The sequence below is a fragment of the Humulus lupulus genome, chromosome 4 (genome assembly GCF_963169125.1).
Source record: "Humulus lupulus chromosome 4, drHumLupu1.1, whole genome shotgun sequence".
Taxonomy (NCBI): Eukaryota; Viridiplantae; Streptophyta; class Magnoliopsida; order Rosales; family Cannabaceae; genus Humulus; species Humulus lupulus.
In genome coordinates this window covers 113,182,402-113,205,318 of record NC_084796.1, presented here as the reverse complement: position 1 = coordinate 113,205,318, position 22,917 = coordinate 113,182,402, and positions in this window count along the sequence as shown.

Here is a 22,917-nt window from a genome sequence, read left to right as displayed (position 1 = left end):
GATCTCGAACATTCGACTTACATATCTTCGAGATCAGCAAATCATCACGAGCTCGCTAGCTCGGCTTCCCTCGATCTTATTAAATAACTTTATCAAGGTTGTCTCCTCCAAGCTTGCCATGCCTAGGCTCAATCCTTCGTAATTGCCGCTAATACAAACAGACTAGGAACATTAAACAAGTGTTGAACCCTTGTCACTGTAGCTTTGAGCTTGTCTCGTAACCTCGAAACACCTTCAAGATCACGTAGTTCCGAGCTCACCATTTACGACGTCATCATTTTAATATTGAACGAGACTGTCAAACTCGATTCTCATTAATGATGATCTCATAGCCAGTTTGCATATTTCGAGCTTACACTTTACGAGCCTAACTTTCGAGACCAAAACTTCTAATCTCAAAATTTGGGTGTAACAGTTAATATTGATGATTAAATATTTCTAGGTTCATCTCATCATCATTTAATCATTTAGTTTCTTATGTTCAAGATTAACAGTCATATCATGAACATGTTTTCTTTGATTATCAAGAATTGCATACATATGTTGAATTTGGATCTTGATTAATATCTAGGATTTGGAATATTGCATTATTCCCATTATTCATTGTTGATTTGCAAAGTGTAAAGCCATATTCTCATCAATCAAAAACTTTATCCAATTACTTTCATTTTTGTGTTTTGCATAATCAACAATTAGGGAAATTGGTTCATCTTCTACGACCATCTAATCCTTGCTTCAAGATTTGGTTTACGTTGAACACATAATCATGAAAGGTTAACGAAAGTTCTATTTGGATATTTTCTACATTAATGTGGATATGGATTCAAAGTCTTCATAAACAAAGGATGAAACAACACAATGGGATTACATACTTAAGGAGATTGGTATCATCAAATTCCTTGTTAATAAATGTGTAGATTTCAAGAATTTGAATGAAATGCGTTTGCTGCCATATTTTCGTGAGTTTTAGATTATTATTTATATTAAGAGTACAATGGTGAATGTTATGAACAATTCAAGGGTGATTGTTATACTTGTTTTGTTTGTAAAGTTATTGATCATCGTGTGAGATATGGTAATTATAAAATTAACCATAATGAGATTAGGGTTAAGGCAATTGATGTTGAGATCATTTCACTTGTAAATAAATTTAATTTGGTCACTTTAATTTATGATGAGATCTTTGTGACTTTGATTTAATTTAATGCATTTAATGAGGAATGCATTGTAACCCTATTTGAGAATAATGTATTCGATAAGGAATGCATGATAACCCTAAAGAGAATTAACATAGTTCATGCATGTAGTGATGAGACTAATGCAACCTTAAGAGAAGGTGAACATGTCAAATCAATTGATGATGAGATCATTGCAGAAGAAAGTGAAGATACTAAGGTCAATGCATTTGATGTAGAGATCATTGCAAATCTAAGTAACGAGACCAAGACTAATGCATTTGATGTTGAGATCATTGCAACCTTGAGTGAAGTTAATGCAACCCAAAGAAAGGTGCAAGGATGGTGTTATGATACTTGTGCCACCATTCATGCAACCTATGATAAAACTCTTTTCAATACCTTTGAAAGTGCAAAGGTGGGACTTGAAGTCCAAATGGGAAATGAAAAGAGATCCAAGGTACTTGGAAATAGCTGCATTGATGTTTTCTTCACTCATGGAAAGAAAGTGGCCCTAAGTAATGTTTTCTATGTTCTCGATATGACTAGAAACATTATGAGTGGAAGCCTATTGAGTAAATCCAATATCAAAATGAAGTTTGAATTCGGTAAACTCACTTTGACTAAATTGGGCACTTTTGTTGGAAAGGATTATACATATGATGGAATGATCAAACTTTGTACTCTTGATAGTGACAATAATGATATGGCATCTAAATCTTCGAATATGGTTAATTCCAATTCTATTACTTTGTGGCATAATAGACTTGCTCATATAAGTTATAGCACAAATGAAAATGTTGTTAAATGTGAATTGATTAATTGTGATGTGAATGAGCATGATAAATGTGAATTATGTGTTAAATCTAAAATGTTAAAGAAACTTTTTCCAAGTGTTGATAGATGTACAAACTTTCTAGATTTAATACATAGTGATTTATGTGAATTGAATGCATGTTGACTAGAGGAGATAATAGATACTTCATGACTTTTATAGATGATTGCTGTAGATATACTTATGTGTATTTACTGAAGAGTAAGGATGAGGAATTTAATGCATTTAAAATCTATAAAGCTGAAGTATAAAATCAATTGAAAAAGAAATATGTACTCTTAGAAGTGATAGAGGTGGTGAATACCTTTCAAATGATTTCAATGTGTTTTGTGAACAACCTGGCATTATACATGAATGCACTGCACCATACACTCCACAATAAAATGGAATAGCTAAATGAAAGAATAAGACTTATCTTGAGATGATAAACTCTATGTTTTTACATGATAAACTGTGTTATAATTTGTGGGGTGAAGCTTTGCTTGCTGCGTGTCATATATTGAATCGAATTCCTATATAAAAAAAAGAACAATGTGTCTCCATATGAAGAGGTGCCTTGCTTACTACAAGAGCATGGAGCCTAAAAGGACTAAGTTGGGTCCAAGGGCAGTAAGTGTGCAATTGTAGGCTATGCCTCAAATAGCAAGGCTTATCGGCTATTAAACTTGGAGTCTAAAGTGATAATTGAACCAAGAGAAGTGGAGTTCTTTTGAGAATATGTTATACTATGATAGAAACTCTCAAGAACCCACAAGTGTTGGAGAATCTCTTAAAGAGAAAGATCCAAAGGATGAAGAGCAACCAATATTGCCTCGGCGATGCCAGAGGCTTAAAGAGTTGGGATCAATTGAGAAATGTTGTCAAGTAGAGATACTCTATGGTAGACTTGAAGAAGTCACATAGAAATTTCATATGATTCTTCAAGTTGAGGATGATCCCAAAACCTACCAAGAAGAATTGTCTTCGAGAGACTCTAATTTTTGGAAGAAGGCAATAAATGGTGAGATGGATTCAATTATGTAGAACCACACATGGGAATTGGTAGACCTTTCACAAGGTTAAAAACCAATTGGGTGCAAGTGGGTATTTCAGAGGAAATATCACACTGATGGCACATACAAATCATTCAAAGCTAGATGAGTAGCTAAAGGATTCAAACAAAATGAAGGAATCGATTATTTCTACACATATGCACTGGTCGCTAGGACAACCACAAAAAGAGTTTTATTTGCCTTATCATCAATATATAATTTTTATGTTCATCAAATGGATGTCAAAATGACATTCCTAAATGGAGATTTGGCTGAGGATATTTATATGACACAACTGGATGGTTTTGTTCTAAGGAGAAATGAACATAAAGTGTGTAGGCTTGTTAAATCATTATATGGTTTTAAAAAAGCACTGAAACAATGGCATGAGAAGAGTAATAGATCTATTATTTCAGATGGGTGTAGACACAATAATGGACAAGTGCTTATACTATAATACTTGTGATGGCTATGTCTTCTTGGTGTGTCCATATCTTGATGATTGTTGATTTTGAGTAATGAGATGATAGGCATAATAGAAACGAAGAGGTTTCTATCTTCCACTTTCTAAATGAAGGACCTTTGAGAGGTCGATACCTTCTTTGGTATAAAAGTGAGAAGAAATAGTGGGGGTTATGCCTTAAGTCATGCTCACTTTGTTAAGAAAGTGCTTGAAAAGTTTAGTAATCTAAACATCAAAGAGGTAAATATACCATTTGATTCAAGCATAAAGCTTGATAAGAACAATGGTAGAGTGGTTAGTAAACTAAGTAGGTTTACTAGCAATCCAAGTATGGAACATTGGAAAGTGATTGAGAGAGCTCTAGGGTACCTTAAAAGGACCAAGCATGTAGGCCTCCAATATTCAATGTTCCTGCAGATACTTGAAGGATTTCCGTTGCTAGTTGGATATCAAGTGTAGGAGATAATCTATCGACAAGTGGTTGGGTGTTTATGCTCAAAAGAGGAGCGGATTCTTAGGACCCAAAGAAACAAACATATATTGCACTCAACCATGGAGAATGAGTTTATAGCTCTAGTGGCAAATGGAAAAGAGGCCAAGTGGCTTAGGGATTTCATGAGGATTATCCCAATGGTGATAAAAAAAAGTCATATTAGCTAGAGTTTATAATGGCATGAGAAGTCTAGACATATAAGTCTAAGACATGAGTATGTGATACCATTGATTCGAGGAGGACTCATCGATCACATATATAAAACGACAAGTGAAAACTTAGCAGATCCATTTACAAAAAACGTCTTGCGAAGAGGTTAGTAAGTTCCACTTCAAAAGGGATGGGACTAAAACTCCTAGAATAATATATTCACCAATGATGGCAACTCAACTCCAAACTTTTGAACATCAAGGGCAAGAGTTCAATTGGTAAATACAAGTTATTGGGTGAATAGTTTCAACACTAACAAAGTCGTGAGTTTCATCCAAGGATAATTAGTGTTGGTTGCTACCGAGTGAGGGTTAAGCCTAGTGCTTTTAATGAAGTTCAATTGTGTGCAACAAGCATATGTAAATGTAGCAAAGATGTTGTAAGAACTTCATGTAGCGCACCAAAATATTTTTTTTAGTTTAATTAATTTTCTCCTTTGTTTTATTATCAATTGTTAAGTATTAGAAATTTATTTTTAAATATTTGAATTGTTTGGCAGGAATTATGTGAATTTATTTTGTTACTTGTTTATTTTAATTTGTAAGTAAATGAGTTTTGATTGAATGCACCAAGGTGCATGGTAAGTAGTGATGCACATGAGCTATTGTGTGTGTGTGTGTGTGCATGGTTGCATGGTGAGCATGCAATAGTTTTTCCTACACATAATTTCCTTTTTATTTTATTTATTTAAGAAATTAAAAAGAGAATAAAAAGGAAAGAAATAGGAAATGGAAGGAATTTCTTTTCCAATTATTTGTTTTATTTAAATCAAGAGAATAGACAAAAAGGGTAAGGCTTTGATTTATTGACTTGTGCTAAGTAATTAAGGTAGGATTGTGAATAGATTAGTGTGAAAAGGCCACACATAGCCGAAATTGAGAGAGATAGGGTTCGGTCAAGAGAGAGATTTGGTCTCCCTTTATGGTGCTCCATCACATGAAATTAAGGAAAGGAATCAAGGGAAATTAGGATCTTAAATGGGGAACTTCCTTTTTCTTTTTCTTGGATCTAGGGTTCGATCAAGGAGTGGTTTATATAGGAAAGGATGGGAGTGTGAGAAGCCCTAGTGGCTGTCGTGTGCATAGAGGAAGAGGGAGAAAGAGAGAGGCTCGGCGAGAGAGAGAAAGGGAGAGGGAAAGAGAGAGCACGAACAAGGAGAGAAGAACAAGAACAAGGACATTTCGAAATCCCTAAGGTATGAGTTTAGGTTTATGATTCCTTTTTTCTCCTCTTCTTGGTTCTAAGTTTGATGGAATCCATTGGTAATGCTAGGTTTAATCTCACAAGTGCATAGGGAGGTGTGGTTTAGGGTTTTGGCCTACAAGGGTAAGTTTGTTTTGGTTCCTTATGTTGATTTATATGGGATTTTGGCTTGTTAGGTCTAATGATTTGGTGATGATGATAAGGTGTTGGAGGCTAGCATTTAAGAGGGTGACCATAGTTATTTTGAGTTCTTTGATTATCCTTGAAATGGTTCTTGTTGTTGTTGTGATATTTTTGGTATATATACTCTTGGGGTGTTTTATTGGTTGATCAGTTATGTTCTTTTATGTTAAAAAAAAATTGTTTTCTATCTTGTAATCAATAAGAGCATGAAAAGAGATATGCATATTGATTAGGTATGAGTAGTTCTTTAAGGGATTTTCTATGAAGTTTATATGGCTTAGGTGTGTGGGATCTATGATTTTATGTGCTTGAGTATGCTTGGGCGTGTGGTGTATATAAGCAAGCATGAATAGAAATTTTTGGGCATGCATGAAGTATGAGATCTTATGATTATGTTTTCATGGTTATTTTAAATCTAATGGTTTATGTAACAAGAATGCAAGAATGCTAATTGTGGATGCCAAAAATCCACCAAAAAGAAACTCTTTAGTCCCTGGTTGGAACATAGGGATAAGGGTCGCTTATTCATGCTATTGGGCTCGAGCCTGTAGGCCTTGTTGAATACAGGAGATCATCTCATGAGAAACAACACATTATGAGCCACAAGCTTTGGCCCTGCTAAGCTAAGGGGCCACAATGAATACTGCAAGAGGATAGGTGCACAAGGCCCTCACATAGTGAGGTCCGACGTGCCCGCGCAAGGCTGACATGCTCATGGGTCAAGATGCACTCATACGCGTGAATGCTGCCAAAGACGCCCGGGACATACACCTATGGATGCTCAATATTCCACGCTTATAAAAGACCCAAAGAACGTACTTAGACCCCCATACGCCTACACTCTCATTGGGTCCTCGGGCCATCAGGCACACGCCCCTAGTGAGGCCATCAGGCACGCACGCCTCCTAGCGAGGCCATCAGGCACACGCCCCCAGTGAGGCCATCAAGTACACGCCCACAGCGAGGCCATCAGGCACGCACACCTCCTAGCGAGGCCATCAGGCACACGCCCCCAGTAAGGCCATCAGGCGCACGCCTCCTAGCGAGGCCATCAGGCACACGCCCCCAGCGAGGCCATCATGCATGCACGCCTCCTAGCGAGGCCATTAGGCACACGCCCCCAGTGAGGCCCTCATGCGCGCGCGCCCCCAGCAAGGCCGTCAAGCGCGCACCCCCAGCAAGGCGCTCATGCGCACGCGCCCCCGCGAGGCCCGTGGGCCACCATCTTCTCGGGAGGCCGTTGCACCATCGCGTCACTAGTCTAGATCCATGCCGCAAGGAGAAAAGTATAGCTAGGCCCCTCGCCACTAGGAGCCTTGCAAGGCACGGCCAGTGCATGGGTCATTACCTCCTCGCATCTATGCCTTGCAAATGAGGGTCACATGGCATTGATCTCATGAGGTACGGAGTCCACTGACAAACTGAAAGGAGTTAGAGTACGGACATAGTACCCACGTCAGATAAGTAGTGGAGGTACGAACAAAGTACCATCTGTTGTTCTCACCAGCCACTCCTCTGACACCCGTACCAGGCAGGTAGTGGAGGCATGACCAGGTACAGAAGGGGAGGTGCTCCCATGATCTCTGACCTTGTACCAGAGCCGACACCACTACCCCTGGAACCACTCTCCTGTTAGTGTACTCGTGTACCATCTGGTCCCCTGGACCACCATGTACCCAGGGCCATTAGAGCCTACTATAAAATGAACCCCACTTCCACAGAGAAGGGGGTTGGAAAATTCATTGTATGCAGAGGCTATTAAGCAATATACATTTTTCACTCCATTGTTCATCTGTGTTTATCCTTTCATAAGTTAATTCTAAGTTCTTATCTAAACTTCGCTGCATTTACCTTTAAGTTTTCCGACCTAATTTCGTTGACGAGATTTCACCGTCAACAATTTGGCGCCGTCTGTGGTAAGAACAAGCATCAAGCCAGTGTTCTTCCATCATTCCCAGCAAAGAAAGATGCTGAGACGTTCAAAACGCCTATGGCAAATACAAGATGATGAGGTTCTCCGGGATGAAGTAGAGCGGAGGGCTACCCAGAAAGACCCCCCTCCGCCTAAACATGGAGGCAGACCGGAGGAGTCTCTTCCCCCAAGGGAGGAGAAGGAAGCCTCATCTCTGACCATCCGGCCCGACGGAGGTCATTTGGAGCCGCCAGTGCATTCACTTCACCAACCTCTGGTAGCACCACGCTCAGGCCACCAAGACCCAGGTCCATCAACGCACGGGCCAAGCAAGAGTCCCGGGGTACGCTCGGTAAGTTCAGGCTCAAGGACTCGCCTCTACAGGGATGAGATTCAAGAGTTACATAAAAAGACTCGAAAGCTGGAAACCCAGATAGAGAACATGCAAGAGGTTTTAAATGACCTATTGCGAGGAAAGTCAAGCACACCCCCTCCTGCGCGTAAAGGGAAGGAGCATGAAAAATGGGAAAGCACTGTCTCCGTAGATGATGGGGGAACCCAACTTTCCGCCAGTAAAACCCCCCAGACAAGGTATCAGGGGGGACCTAGGCCAACAAAATGTCCCCAGAAGCAAAGGCGGAGGGAAGGTGATGGTCGTAAGAACAAGGCCAAAGTCCCCTCAAAAGAAGCACCCCCTGGCCTAAGAAAAGAGCCCCATGGAGAGAGGTCAGAAGTAAGAGACGTACCCCCCGCGGTTCCCTCGAGGGACACAACCAAGGCAAGGGATCAGCCCTAGAACCTGCAAAACTCCTTATGCAAAAAGAGGAGGGGACTAGACACCAAAATGCGAAGCCCTCGAGGCAAGATCACCACTGCACTTGGGGGGCACATGGATGACGAAGAATTTGACCGTGATTCACCCTTCACAAGGGAGATTCAGGCTGAGCGGATGCCCACTGGCTTCAGAGAGCCTCACATGACTTCGTACGAGGGTACTACTGACCCAAAATATCATTTAGACACCTTCAATAACTTGATGAGATTAAGAGGGGTCAAAAACAGGGCAAAGTGTCATTGCTTCGTCGTTACACTTAAAGGAGTGACATACAAGTGGTTCAAGATGTTGAGGCTAGGGACAATTGAGTCATGGCAACAATTCTCTGATGAATTTCTTCAGCAACACCATGCAGCCTGTGATAACGTCATGCCAACCACCAGCCTCGCTAACATAAAACAAGGTGAGAATGAAAGTCTGAAGGACTACATCCATAGGTTCTGTATAGAAGCAACAAAGGTGAAAGGTTTAACCAAAGCGGAGCACAAGATGGCTATTACAGCCGGAGTTCGTCCAGGAAGCAAGTTGTGGGGGAGCATGCTCAAAAGAGAAGTTTCGAATTTGGACGACTTCGAGAGAGAGCACAGAAGTACATACGTGTGGAAGAGGGCCATAAGAACTTCTACGTGGAAGAAAGCGAACCTTCCTTCAGTTGCCCTACTACCAATACGTATGAAGATTCCAAATAGAATGGGGCGTCGTGCTAGAGGGGTCGCTGACCAAGCTCGAGATTGAATGAAGACCATCTAGCCATGAAAGTCCCGACCCGAGGGGAGATCAACTCAAAAGTAGCAAAAAGGGTCTCCAAAGTAGACGCCTGCAAAATGGGCCTCCAGAGTAGACGCCTGCAAAAAGGGCCTCCAAAGTAGACGCCTACAAAAAGGGCCTCCAAAGTAGACGCCTGCAAAAAGGGTCTCCAAAGTAGGTGCCTGCAAAAAGGGCCTCCAAAGTAGACGCCTGCAAAAAGGGTCTCCAAAGTAGGCGCCTGCAAAAAGGGCCTCCAAAGTAGACGCCTGCAAAAATGGCCTCCAAAGTAGACGCCTGCAAAAAGGGTCTCCAAAGTAGGCACCTGCAAAAAGGGTCTCCAAAGTAGACGCCTCCAAAAAGGGTCTCCGAAGTAGACACCTCCAAAAGGGGTCTCCAAAGTAGATGCCTCCAAAAAAGGGTCTCCGAAGTAGACACCTCCAGAAAGGGTCTCCAAAGTAGACACCTCCAAAAGGGGTCTCCAAAGTAGATGCCTCCAAAAAAGGGTCTCGAAGTAGACGCTTCCGAAAAGGGTCTCAAAGAAGACGCCTGCAAAAAGGGTCTCAAAGAAGACGCTTGCAAAAATAGTACTATGCCTAATGACGAGAAGGATGCTTCTCGCAAGATATAAGAAGCGCGCGCGAAAATATATAAAAGGATAACTAGAACCCAAGGGGTCAATATATCCTTATAGGTGCAACCAAGGTGCACCAAATAGAGACCTATCGAACTCCCTTTCGCGTGGGTTCCAAAGGACCTCGAGCATAAAAAATATATATATATATACACAGAATAGAAATCAAAAGAAAGAGAAGAGTCTACAAGAACACCTAAAGGCCTCCCTATAGACTGGGGGGCAAGTGTGGATGCCAAAAATCCACCAAAAAAAAACTCTTTAGTCCCTGGTTGGAACATAGGGATAAGGGTCGCTTATTCATGCTATTGGGCTCGAGCCTGTAGGCCTTGTTGAATACAGGAGATCATCTCATGAGAAACAACACATTATGAGCCACAAGGTTTGGCCCTGCTAAGCTAAGGGGCCACAATGAATACTGCAAGAGGATAGGTGCACAAGGCCCTCACATAGTGAGGTCCGACGTGCCCGCGCAAGGCTGACATGCTCATGGGTCAAGATGCACTCATACGCGTGAATGCTGCCAAAGACGCCCGGGACATACACCTATGGATGCTCAATATTCCACGCTTATAAAAGACCCAAAGAACGTACTTAGACCCCCATACGCCTACACTCTCATTGGGTCCTCGGGCCATCAGGCACACGCCCCTAGTGAGGCCATCAGGCACGCACGCCTCCTAGCGAGGCCATCAGGCACACGCCCCCAGTGAGGCCATCAAGCACACGCCCACAGCGAGGCCATCAGGCACGCACACCTCCTAGCGAGGCCATCAGGCACACGCCCCCAGTAAGGCCATCAGGCGCACGCCTCCTAGCGAGGCCATCAGGCACACGCCCCCAGCGAGGCCATCATGCACGCACGCCTCCTAGCGAGGCCATCAGGCACACGCCCCCAGTGAGGCCCTCATGCGCGCGCGCCCCCAGCAAGGCCATCAAGCGCGCACCCCCAGTGAGGCGCTCATGCGCACACGCCCCCGCGAGGCCCGTGGGCCACCATCTTCTCGGGAGGCCGTTGCACCATTGCGTCACTAGTCTAGATCCATGCCGCAAGGAGAAAAGTATAGCTAGGCCCCTCGCCACTAGGAGCCTTGCAAGGCACGGCCAGTGCATGGGTCATTACCTCCTCGCATCTATGCCTTGCAAATGAGGGTCACATGGCATTGATCTCATGAGGTACGGAGTCCACTGACAAACTGAAAGGAGTTAGAGTACGGACATAGTACCCACGTCAGATAAGTAGTGGAGGTACAAACAAAGTACCATCTGTTGTTCTCACCAGCCACTCCTCTGACACCCGTACCAGGCAGGTAGTGGAGGCATGACCAGGTACAGAAGGGGAGGTGCTCCCATGATCTCTGACCTTGTACCAGAGCCGACACCACTACCCCTGGAACCACTCTCCTGTTAGTGTACTCGTGTACCATCTGGTCCCCTGGACCACCATGTACCCAGGGCCATTAGAGCCTACTATAAAATGAACCCCACTTCCACAGAGAAGGGGGTTGGAAAATTCATTGTATGCAGAGGCTATTAAGCAATATACATTTTTCACTCCATTGTTCATCTGTGTTTATCCTTTCATAAGTTAATTCTAAGTTCTTATCTAAACTTCGCCGCATTTACCTTTAAGTTTTCCGACCTAATTTCGTTGACGAGATTTCACTGTCAACACTAATAGACACATGATAGGGCATACGTTTGGTTTGGCCTATGTTATGATAATGTTGTATTTAAATATTCTTGTAAAAATGCAAAATAAATATGACATGATCATGAGGGTTTCAACATAGGGTCTTATTAGGTGTTTGGTTTTTGTGTTGATTAATTTTCATGCTAAATGTAATAGTGTGGTGTTCAAGTGGAAGAGAATGTTAGGGTAAATTGTTAAATGGATAAAAGCATTTTATGAGAATTGTTTAAACATGATTTGGTAATTGTATGCTTGCTGTTTTTTTTTCTATATATTTTGTGATGGCAATGGTAAAATAATGTTTTGAAATGCACATATGATTCCCCAAAGTGGTATTTTATTTTATGAAAACAAAAAGACATTTTATTTCACATATTAATGGTGTTTTTAACAAATTAAATACATGCAGATTTTTGTATGTTTTTATGAAAGAAAATATAGTTTTAAGTCAAGTGTGTGAGTTTAGTTTAATAAAAATAGATGCTGAAATTTTAGTTGATAGTAGGAAAAGTATTTTTAAATGAGATAAATAAAACTAATGCATCAAATAAACTAAATTATAAGTAAGTATATGATAAACGTGATATTATTATGATTTAAATATATATTTTCACACTTAAGAATATATGTAGTTTTTTTTTAATTTTGTGAAAAAGAATATGGTTTAAACTCAATTTTATGATTTAAACAAATAAATTAGCTTGCTGAAATTTTGGTTTATTAAGAAAAAATGATTATTTTATTTAAGATAAGTAAGTCCTACACTCCAAATTAAGTCTTAAATTTTATATATACAAATGTAATTTTTTCACACTTTATTTATGAATTTTCACATTTATAAACATGCAGGTTTTTGAGAGATTAGTAAAATTATTTTTCTAAAAGAAAACAAGAAATGTATTTAGTTATTCTAAAAAACTACAATTTTGTCACAGCCTTTTTAAATGTTATTTAAATAATAAATTGAATTATTATTTCATGAGAAATTAGAAAATTCTAAATGAATTATCTTATAAAATAAGTAGTTATATTAAAGTTTTGTATAACAATTTTGTGGTTAAAGAAACAATTAAATGGTAAACAAAGTATGTTGTTGAATTTTGTTTGAAGAGGCAAGAAATTATCGCTTTAGAACGTTAAATTTTAAGAACGCTCCCACGTATGCATGTTGCATGCAAATGCATTTTTACTTTCAAATATATGTCTATTGTTCAAATACATCACTTTACTTTGTAACCATGAAGGATTAATAGATAGAATTAGCATTATTCCTTTATGATTTTATGTGAAATTATTGTATGTTTGCAATTGTAGTGCAACTTGTGCTACGTGTGCATGGCCCATGCACACGTGGGGTATATATGTTGGGCATAAGTATTCTTACATAATTCTATGAGACGAACGTTTGATTATGATTATAAGCTCATTGTGAAGTTTTCTTATTTTGGTTTTGTCGAACCTGAGGTAAGGAAGTTAGATAGAATTTTCTATGTTTATGCTATGAAATGGTAAGATTTATATGTTACAAGAAATAATGTGCTATGGAATTGAAGATGCTATGTTTTGATGATAAACCAAGTGATATGGAAAAGTAGAATTTTATCTTGATATGTATGACAAGTATGATGCAACATATATTTTCTATGTTTTGATGTGAATGGATTACATGTGTTTGTATGATGAATGAAAAGAAAAGTTTGCTAGTGTGCTGAACGAAACACAACAAAGGAGTTACTTAGGATATGACGTAACTCAAAGGGCGGACATGTCGAGGTTATTCAAGGACCTGAGATCCTGTTTACCTCATAAAGGAGGTTTTACTAGCCCATGTTATACTGGTTACCTCAAGATGTGACATGGACAATAAAGGTGTCATGATCACAAAGAGTATGTTTATGATGTATGAATGTGATGTATGACTATGACTTCGTTCATGTTTAAGATATATGAGTATGATGATGTTATGTTCTACCTTGTTTCATTATACATGTCATTCTTGTGTTTTCTTGATATTGTTGTATTGTTGTACTTCCTTACTGGGCTTTTAGCTCACCCCCTTACTTTCCCCCTTTCAGGTAAAAAATAGAGTTTCTCTCTGGCACGCGCTGTGATGTGGGGAGTTCTGATGCCTGAGTATGTATGGCGTGGGGGTTTCCTATGAACAAATAAACAATCAATATGAACACCGGGATTTAAAGAAATTGTGTTATGAACATTATTTTCAATTACACCAGTGGGACATTCTTTTAAACATTGCATATGAATACTTTATTTTTATTTTTAACTATTGGGCCCAAACTTGCATGTTTTATCAAGGCCCCACTGAGTTATTCCTTTAAGTGGTATTTTTCTATTATCTATGAGATAATTGACGTTTTTATAAAAAAATATAACTAGGGCGGACTTTACACTTCACCTATGTGAACTTAGAGGTGATGCCGCCTCTCACGGGAGTTGGAGTTTCTCCCTGAAAGTTCATGAAATGGATGACCGCATGACCATATGAGTGTTGAGCGAGAAAAGTGAGAAAATGAATGGTCAAGTGGAGGTGTGTGAGGTGTTACCAGTTTTATCATTAAGGAGTACTTAGCTCAATCCTTAAGACAACAATGACATCGATAAGGCTTTGTAATACTTTCACTAAGGTAAAGTTCAAATCGATAGATACTTTATTTTATGCACCAAAATTGGTAAGCTAATAAGAGAGGATTATATTTAACCAAGTGAGGGAATGTTGAGATTGGTTAAATATAATGGTTAAGATGTTTACACTTTCAGGTGCAAAACACGTAATGGTTTTCACTTAAAGAGAAGTGAAAACATGAGATTGTGTAGAAGGCATCTAAAACTGACTTTTATGGGTATAAAGTGATATAATGAGGTATCCAAACATTCCCAAAACGTTTGGGAGCATTTGGAGGTGTTTTAACACAAGTCTCAGAGTGCCAAATGAGAGACATCGGCAAGGCGACACGTCGCCTAGGGCTTACAAACCCTAGCTAAGACAGACCAAGCGATGCATCGCTTGGTCACAGGCGATACATCGTCTGTCAGGTGATACATCGCCTGAACTTTTACAAGTGTCTATAGAGTTTATGTAAAATGTTTCAAATGATGTGTTTTAAATGCTCTAATCCTATTGGTTAGATTAGTGATGATGCCTACACTATAAATATGGGTTATTAGAGTTGAAAATCCTTGATCACACTTTCCAACTCTCTCTCTAGCTTTCTAAGATGAAAGTTTTCTCCAAGAAACACATCAAGCTTTGCTTGACTTGCATGAGTTTTAAGGCTTGTTAAATCCAAAATTTCATTCTACTTAGTTGAAACTTCAAGAAATTAGGAAGGTTTGGAATAGAGATTTTGGACAATAATATTCTTATCATGTATAAGTCTTAGAAGTGCCCCAAATTTGAAGATTCAAGTTGCTCTAAATCAAATGTTATATCTATATAACCCTAACTTTGTTTTATGTTACTCTATTGTGCTTTCATTGTAAGCATTGATGATTAAATGTTTCTAAGTTCATCTTATCATCATTTAATCATTTAGTTTCTTATATTTATGATTAACATTCATATCATGAACATGTTTCTATGATTATCAAGAATTGCATTCAAACTTTGAATTTTGATCTTGATTAACATCTAGGATTTGGATATTTCATTATTCTCATTATTCATTGTTGATTTGCAAAGTGTAAATCCATATATTCCCAAAAGTAAGTAATCGTTATAAGTTTCATTTTTATATACTAGAGAATGAAAAAATTTTAATATCCTTCAAAACATATAATAGTTTTGACATTTTAGGAGTCCCTATTAATTTTTTGTAATACTATGTTTAGCACCATTATATTTCACTATTATCTCTATTCAATGGTGTATGAGCTTAGAAGCACAACTACTTTTTTCTAAATATAAACAACTTCATCACTCATTCAAGTTCACACACAATAATAATAATCATATTTGTTGTAGCCAAATAGATTTAAACATAATATGAATATATCACTCATTTTTTTCTCATTTCTTTTCAACAAGTGGTTAAATTTATTAATGAAATAAATCATTCATTCTTATGACTTGATATATTATATATATTTGAATGTATGACTGGTACATATGATGAGTCATTTCTTGACACATTCACAATTAGAAAGAAATTGTACAACTAGTACATAAAAATAAATTTGACTTTAGCTAACAATTGTGTTAATATTCCATCAAGAACCTTTTCAAATAATCATTGTGGCTTTATAAAACTTTGAGGAATGTAATTGTAAATTATATATGGACCAATGACAAAGTTCACTATAATACTAGTAATTTTATCATTTACTTCCAGGAATGTGCAATGAATAATTGGCAAAACTAGTTGTTGGTATTAATATAATAAAATCAGGGACGCAATGGAAGGGGGTGGTGGTTTTAAAAAATATTAATATAGCGCTAGGATCAATACATATATTTATACATTAAATCTACACACAAATAAGAAAGAATAATACATCTTATAGCCTATCAAGAGTCCTTGAGTATTTTTGTATAATCAAACGATGTTCTTATCCACGCGAAGACTCACACCAAAGTCTTCCAAGACATTCTTTAAACACACAAGGATGTGTGTGGGCACGTAGGATTCACTAGTTTGATTATTTAGGCTCTCTAGATATTCTCAATACGTGAGATCTAAAGAGTTTGGAGAAGAGATTTCTTTAGAGAGTTCTAGAGAATTTTTTAGGCTTCAAAAATTCTATCGACTATTTTTTACTGATGCGTCTTGTTAAAGATCGTACTTCTTAACCTTATAAAGATAATAAAATAATTTTATTACTTTTTAAATTTAATTAATTAAAAACTGATCGGTTAGATTTTTATTTTTAATTATTTCTTTTAATCAAATTAAAACAATAATTAAATAAGTAAATAAACAAATACTATTTGAATTTTGAACAATTCAAAATTCAAATCTCAGAGACACTTGTCAATATGTGTGGCATCACACACTATGCAAGCACGGTGAGTGGCGTGTACCACACTTATTTGTCCCTAATTTTTCTAATTTGTTTGTTTAATTAAGATTAAGACAATATATTTTTTAAAAAATAATATAAATATTATTTCAAAAATAAATGTAAGTTAATTCAAAATTAACGTTATCTTAATTTATCAGTTTGAATAGTTATCTTGTATTAAGATAATATTTAACTTTCTATAATATTAATTCAAACACTGATTGATATTATCAACTAATATAATAATTTTCAAATAAAAACTAATTAATCAAATAATTAATCAGCTCACAATTAATTAATTACACATAATTATCACTTAGCCCTGGAAAATTAATTCCTTTGCAATTTAGTCATTTTATATATTAATCTTGTCAATGACATCTTTAACCTTGACAGTGTAGGAAGAATGCGACTTGATGATCATGGACCTATAACACTTTTCTCCAATAAACTAGACTTTTAATTAAATTCTTTGATTAAATAATCTTATTTATTAATTTGATTATTACTCCACTATAAATATGGAATTGCACTCTTAGTAATTATAGAATTATATTTACAGAGTATTCTCTTGCAGTCCATTGATATAATCAATTTATATAGTTATGTCCTCCATTTAATTGTTCGTTAATTAGATCTGGTCAAGATTTACTGTTTTACCCTTCTAACTACATCTTGTTCCTTAAGTACCATTAATTCACCAGTGAATAATTACTCTATAATCATATTATAGATTTGAGCTCAATAACTATTCAATCCTAGAATTAACCTTTAAGGGAACCAATATTCGATCCGTTAGGAAAGCGTGGATTTCATTATTGTAAAATCATATTTCCCAGTCATTCAAGATATTGAATCTCCAAGAGAAAAAGTCACTAGCCTCATTATATTAAGAGACCACAACAAATGAATCAAAAGATCCAATAAACATGAACAGGAGTTTATGACTACTTATGATATAGATTGATTTACAAATTATCATCATTTAAAATATGAATTAAATTTTTATGGCAAACGGTAAGTTTATAAAGAAATTAATTTACATCGGTCCTGTCATATCATAATTATATAAAGTACATTTGCCAATATGTCTATCCACATCTGTAATCTGAATCTAGATTACTTGCATGCCAACTATATGCTTAGTAAATCGTACTAGCAACTATTGATTAAAGATTCCTTACATTAATATGTTGCTAACTACTTTATTCATTATATATGATCTTAATTTTGTCGAACGCATACAATATCATATTCTCATAAATGAATATGGAATTTTGTGATATTTATTTATAAATTATTCTAACAATAATTTTAATGATCAAATATAATAAAATTGTACCTTTATTTAAATAAATCAACAATAAAAATATCTTTTCACATACTTCTAGGCCACCAACCTTAACATTCTTCCACTTCTCTTAAAGCAAGTGAGACATCTCTCTCAATCTCATATTTCGTACATTAGCCATAAAACACTTTGCAAGAAGTGTCTTGGTAAGCGGGTCTACCAGATTTTGTTCCGGCGTTATCTTCATAACGGTCACATCACCTTTGTGCACGATCTCTCTTACCATATGATATTTTCTTTCTATATTATTTCTTCTCTCGTGGCTTCAAGGTTACTTTGAATTAGCTACCGCTCCACTCTTGTCACTGTTGTCTTTCTAGATTCTTTCTATATGCTTTCTTATCTTTTGTATTAGTGGCTTCTCCATATCTGGAATCACTTCTAGATTAGTGTAGAACTTCTTAAGCCAAACTGCTTCCTTAGTTATTTCAGAAGCCGCTATATACTCGGCTTCCATAGTTGAATCTACAACACTAGAATATTTGATACTTCTCCAGACTACAGCTCCTCCACCAAGAGTGAAAATTGACCCAGACGTCAATTTACCACTGTCTTTGTATGATTGGAAATCAGAATCGAATTATCTAGTAGGGTTTAACTCACCCTTGAATAAACATGCATATAATCTCTCATTCTCTGAAGATACTTGATTATGTGCTTTACCACAATCTGGTGTTCTAAATCGGGATTTGATTGATAATGACTAACGATTCCCACTGCATATCATATGTCGGGCCTTGTACACAACATAGCATACATCAGACTCCCAACTACTGAGGCATAGGGATACTTTCTCATGTCCTCTTCTTCCTGAAGTTTCTTTGGACATTGTTCCTTGGAAAGAGTAATTCCATATCTCGTGAGCAACTGACATCTCTTGAAATTCTCCATTAAGAACATTTCTAGAACCTTATCTATATAATTTTCTTGAGAAAGCGCCAAGGGCTTGTTCTTCCTGTCCCTTAAGATTTGGGTTCCCAGAACATAGCTCGCTTCGCCCAAATCTTTCATTTAGAACTTTTCAACTAACCACTACTTTTACATTTGACAGTGTCTGTACATCGTTGCCAATGTGTAGAATGTCATCCATAGAAAGAACTAATAAACCACTACTTTTCATTTGATATATTTATATACACATGCTTTGTCGACATTTTGTTTGAAGTCATGTTTTAATTGTCTTATCAAAGGTAATGTTCCAAGATCTAGATACTTGCTTCAATCCATAAATGAATTTTAGCAATTATCACATCTTATGATCTTCACCTTTCTTTACGAACCCTTCTGGTTGTACCATATAGATACTTTCATCAAGATATCCATTTAGAAAAGTTGTCTTGACGTCCATCTACCATATCTCATAATCATAATTGGCTACTATAGATAAAAGAATGCGTATGGATTTTAGCATGGCAACACGAGAAAATGTCTCTTCATAATCGACACCCTCTCTCTGTGTATAGACTTTGGCTACAAATCTTGCCTTGGAAGTCTCTACTTTCCCATCAACACCTATTTTCTTCTTGAAGATCTATTTGCACCCAATGGGCCTGACATCTTCAGGTGGGTGTACAAGTTCCCATACATAATTGGAATACATTGATTCCATTTCTTGGTTCATGGCTTCTTGCCATTTTTCCTTTTCAAGGTCTTCTATTGCCTCCTTAAAGGTCAATGGGTCGTCCTTGTCTGTGTTTGAAACTAGGACATGTGCTTCATGCTCATAGTGAACAGGCTGTCTCACAATCTCACTACGACATTGCACTGGGGCTTCCTTTTCAGGAACTGTGGTTTCTTTAGTTTTTTTTATCATTTAATGATGACAATGATGGAATTTTATCAGCTGTGAGTTCCTCCAAAACTACTGTGCTCTGATGTTTATAGTTAGTCATATAGTCGTGCTCAAGGAAGGTTGCATTTGTGGAGACAAATACATTTTGGTCCTTTAGACTATAGAAATAACCACTTCATGTCTCTAGAGAATAACCCACAAAAATACACACTTCGGACCATGAGTCAAGTTTCCCTGACTTAGGTCTACGAACATGAGCGAGACAACCCCATATGCGAAAATGGTGCAAACTAGGTTTGCTACCATTCCCATCCTCTAGTGGTGTCTTGCTTATTGTCTTATATGGGACTACATTCAAAATGTAATTTTCCGTTTGAAGTGCATAACCCATGAATGTGAGAGGAAGAGATGAATAGCTCAACATAACCTGACCATGTCCTACAAGGTCATGTTTCTTCTCTCTGAAACACCATTTTCTTGTGGCGTTCTAGGTGCTGTGAGTTTTGATAGAATACCATGCTCCAACATGAAATCTTTGAACTCTAGATGCAAATATTCAACACCTCCATATTATCAAAGCGTCTTAAGATATTTACCTAACTTCTTCTCAACTTCATCTTTGAAGTCTTTAAACTTGCCAAAGGTTTCTGACTTCCTAAGCATTAGGTAAGTATAACCATATCTTGAGTAGCCGTCAATGAAAGTGACGAAATACTCATAACCACCTCTAGCTTGTATATTAATTGGACCACACACATCGATGTGTACAAGCTCTAATAGTACTTTGGTTCTATTGTCTTTCACTGAGAAAGAGCGTTTAGTCATTTTTCTTTCTAGACAGGATTCGCAAACCGGAAGAGTTCCAACAGTTAGTTCTCTCAATGGTCCATCTTTTGTTAACCGGTTTATTCTGTCTAGACTAAAATGACCTAGTGTTAGATGTCATAGATATGTATCATCTTCTTTAGAAACTTTTTTGTCTTTTGTTACCCTTTGGTTTAACTACTTTAAATAACTCGGAGTTATTAAGCGATTGTTCATTTGGCTTGAGCACATACAGTCAGTTTGTTTTCTTAGCTTCACAAATTTTGAAAACATTCTTTGAAATAACAATCACATTATTATCAAAAGAAATATGCAAGCTTTGTTCATGCAACATAGATAAAGAAACTAAGTTTCTAGTAAATTCAGGAATAAAATAAACATTACTCAAAATAAGAAAATTGTTCCAAAAAAATAAACGGATTGTTCCTAATGCTATTGTTGACACGTCTGCTCCACTTCCAACTCGCGTAGTCACCTCGCCATCAGCAAGTTCCCTTGATGACTCAAGTATTTGCATAAACATGGTTACTGGCTCCTGAATCAATAATCTAGGATGACATGTCTTCTTCCTCTATAAAAGCTTCAAGTACAAGTAAATCAGATTTACCTTTCTTTTTTAGCTCAGCGAAATACTTGTTATAGTTTCTCTTCCAGTGACCTACAACTCTGCAGTAGAAACACTTTTGTTTTGGTTCCTTATTTTTTAAGTTATTGTCATTCTTGTTCTCCTTGGCTTTTGGCGCCTTCTTGCCTTTCTTCGACTTCTTGCCCTTACTCTTATCCTTGTCATTGTTCTTCTTCCTCTTCGTGGTTTTATCCTCAGAGGAAGAAGGTTTCTCTTCAATGACATTTACCTCTGCCTCTTTTGTTATAGTTTTGTTAAGATACTCAAATGCTTGCAGTTCATTCAATAGTTGGGTCATGTTGAATACCAACTTATTTATAATATAGTTGGTAGTGAATGCAGAGAAAGCAGGAGTGAGCGATTCAAGTATGATGCTTACTTGAGTACGATCATCAAAGACAGCCTCATATATTTCTGCCTCATGCACCATGTTGATCATGCTCAAGACATGTTCACGCACACAAATACTCTTCTTCATCTTAATAATCATGTAGATTCTAGTAGCCTCATGTCTACTTTGATCATATTGTTGCCCAAGCATGGTCTGCGGAGATTCCAATATCTCATCAATCTCCATGGGTTCATGTTTTGTTCTCTGAACATCATTCATGCTCACAAGCATGTAACACCTAGCCTTTCTGTTGAATTGAATCCAAGCGTCATATTTGTTCCAAATAGTTTTCGGGGCAGTGGCAGTGGTCTATTCAAGACTTTCCTCAAATAGGACAAATTTATGATTCTCACAAATCAACATCAGATTTAGATTTGATTTCCATCTTATAAAATTATCACCATTAAATTTTTCAAGTGAAAGTAAAGCAGTGATCGGATTGCCTATATTTGACATTTCTAAAAGAGATAAAAATTACAAAAAATATTATAATTTGAAAATAAATATCAATAACTTTTGGAAAGTAAACATGATGCATGAATGTAAGAATTAAAAAACTTAGCATTTACTCTTCCACGATAAAACTACCTGACAATTAAAGTGTCGTCTTAGGGTCGGTCAAGTTAATTTCAGATAGTCTATAAGACACTCTTATCTTTATTATTCAAAACTCAAAATAATTCATATTTTCTCTTGTTAAAATAAAGTACCCATTGTTTTGGTCAAGATACAATTATCTACTACAAAAGTTTAATTGTATCTTTGTGAGTGTAACCCATTATTTTAGAATTTATGACTTAACTTAGAGAGTACCTCCATAGGGTCGATCAAACGTAAAATATATCACTCTTTCCGATCTTCGTAAGAAGTCAACATTGATATTAATATGACCAAAAACCTTCCTTAGGGAGGGAAACAAAGCCACCTCAAGGCCCTAATCATATTTCACGATGTTGTACTAACAATGGAGACTATAGGTCACATTGAGATGTCAACCTTCTCCCACTCACTATTTTAGAATGTATGTGTTTATTAAACTAATCAATTAATTTTAAATTAATTACTAGTTCATTTATAACCCTATAAATGTAATTAATTATAAAATCATACAATTATAAAATAGCATGTTTCTATAATTAAGTTGATCTAGAATAATCACTCATTACATTCATCAAACTTGACTAAAATATTTTTTAAATAAAGTTGGTTATCATAAAATACCTATATAAACTATTGCATTTATTATTGTGCGATTTACCAAGTTTTAACTAATTTAAGACTTAGTAGTTTGCATACAATTGGTTTCACTAAAACAATTCACATAAACATATAGGACAATCCTAGATAATCATGTTTCTACTAAAGACATGCATGATTAATTAAAACTATGTGTGGTTTCATGTATTGCATGTAGTGGACTAATGCATGATCATGTTATCAATCAAACATTTATTTAAATAAATACAATAAATGAATGAATAAACAATTAATTATGAACCGAGT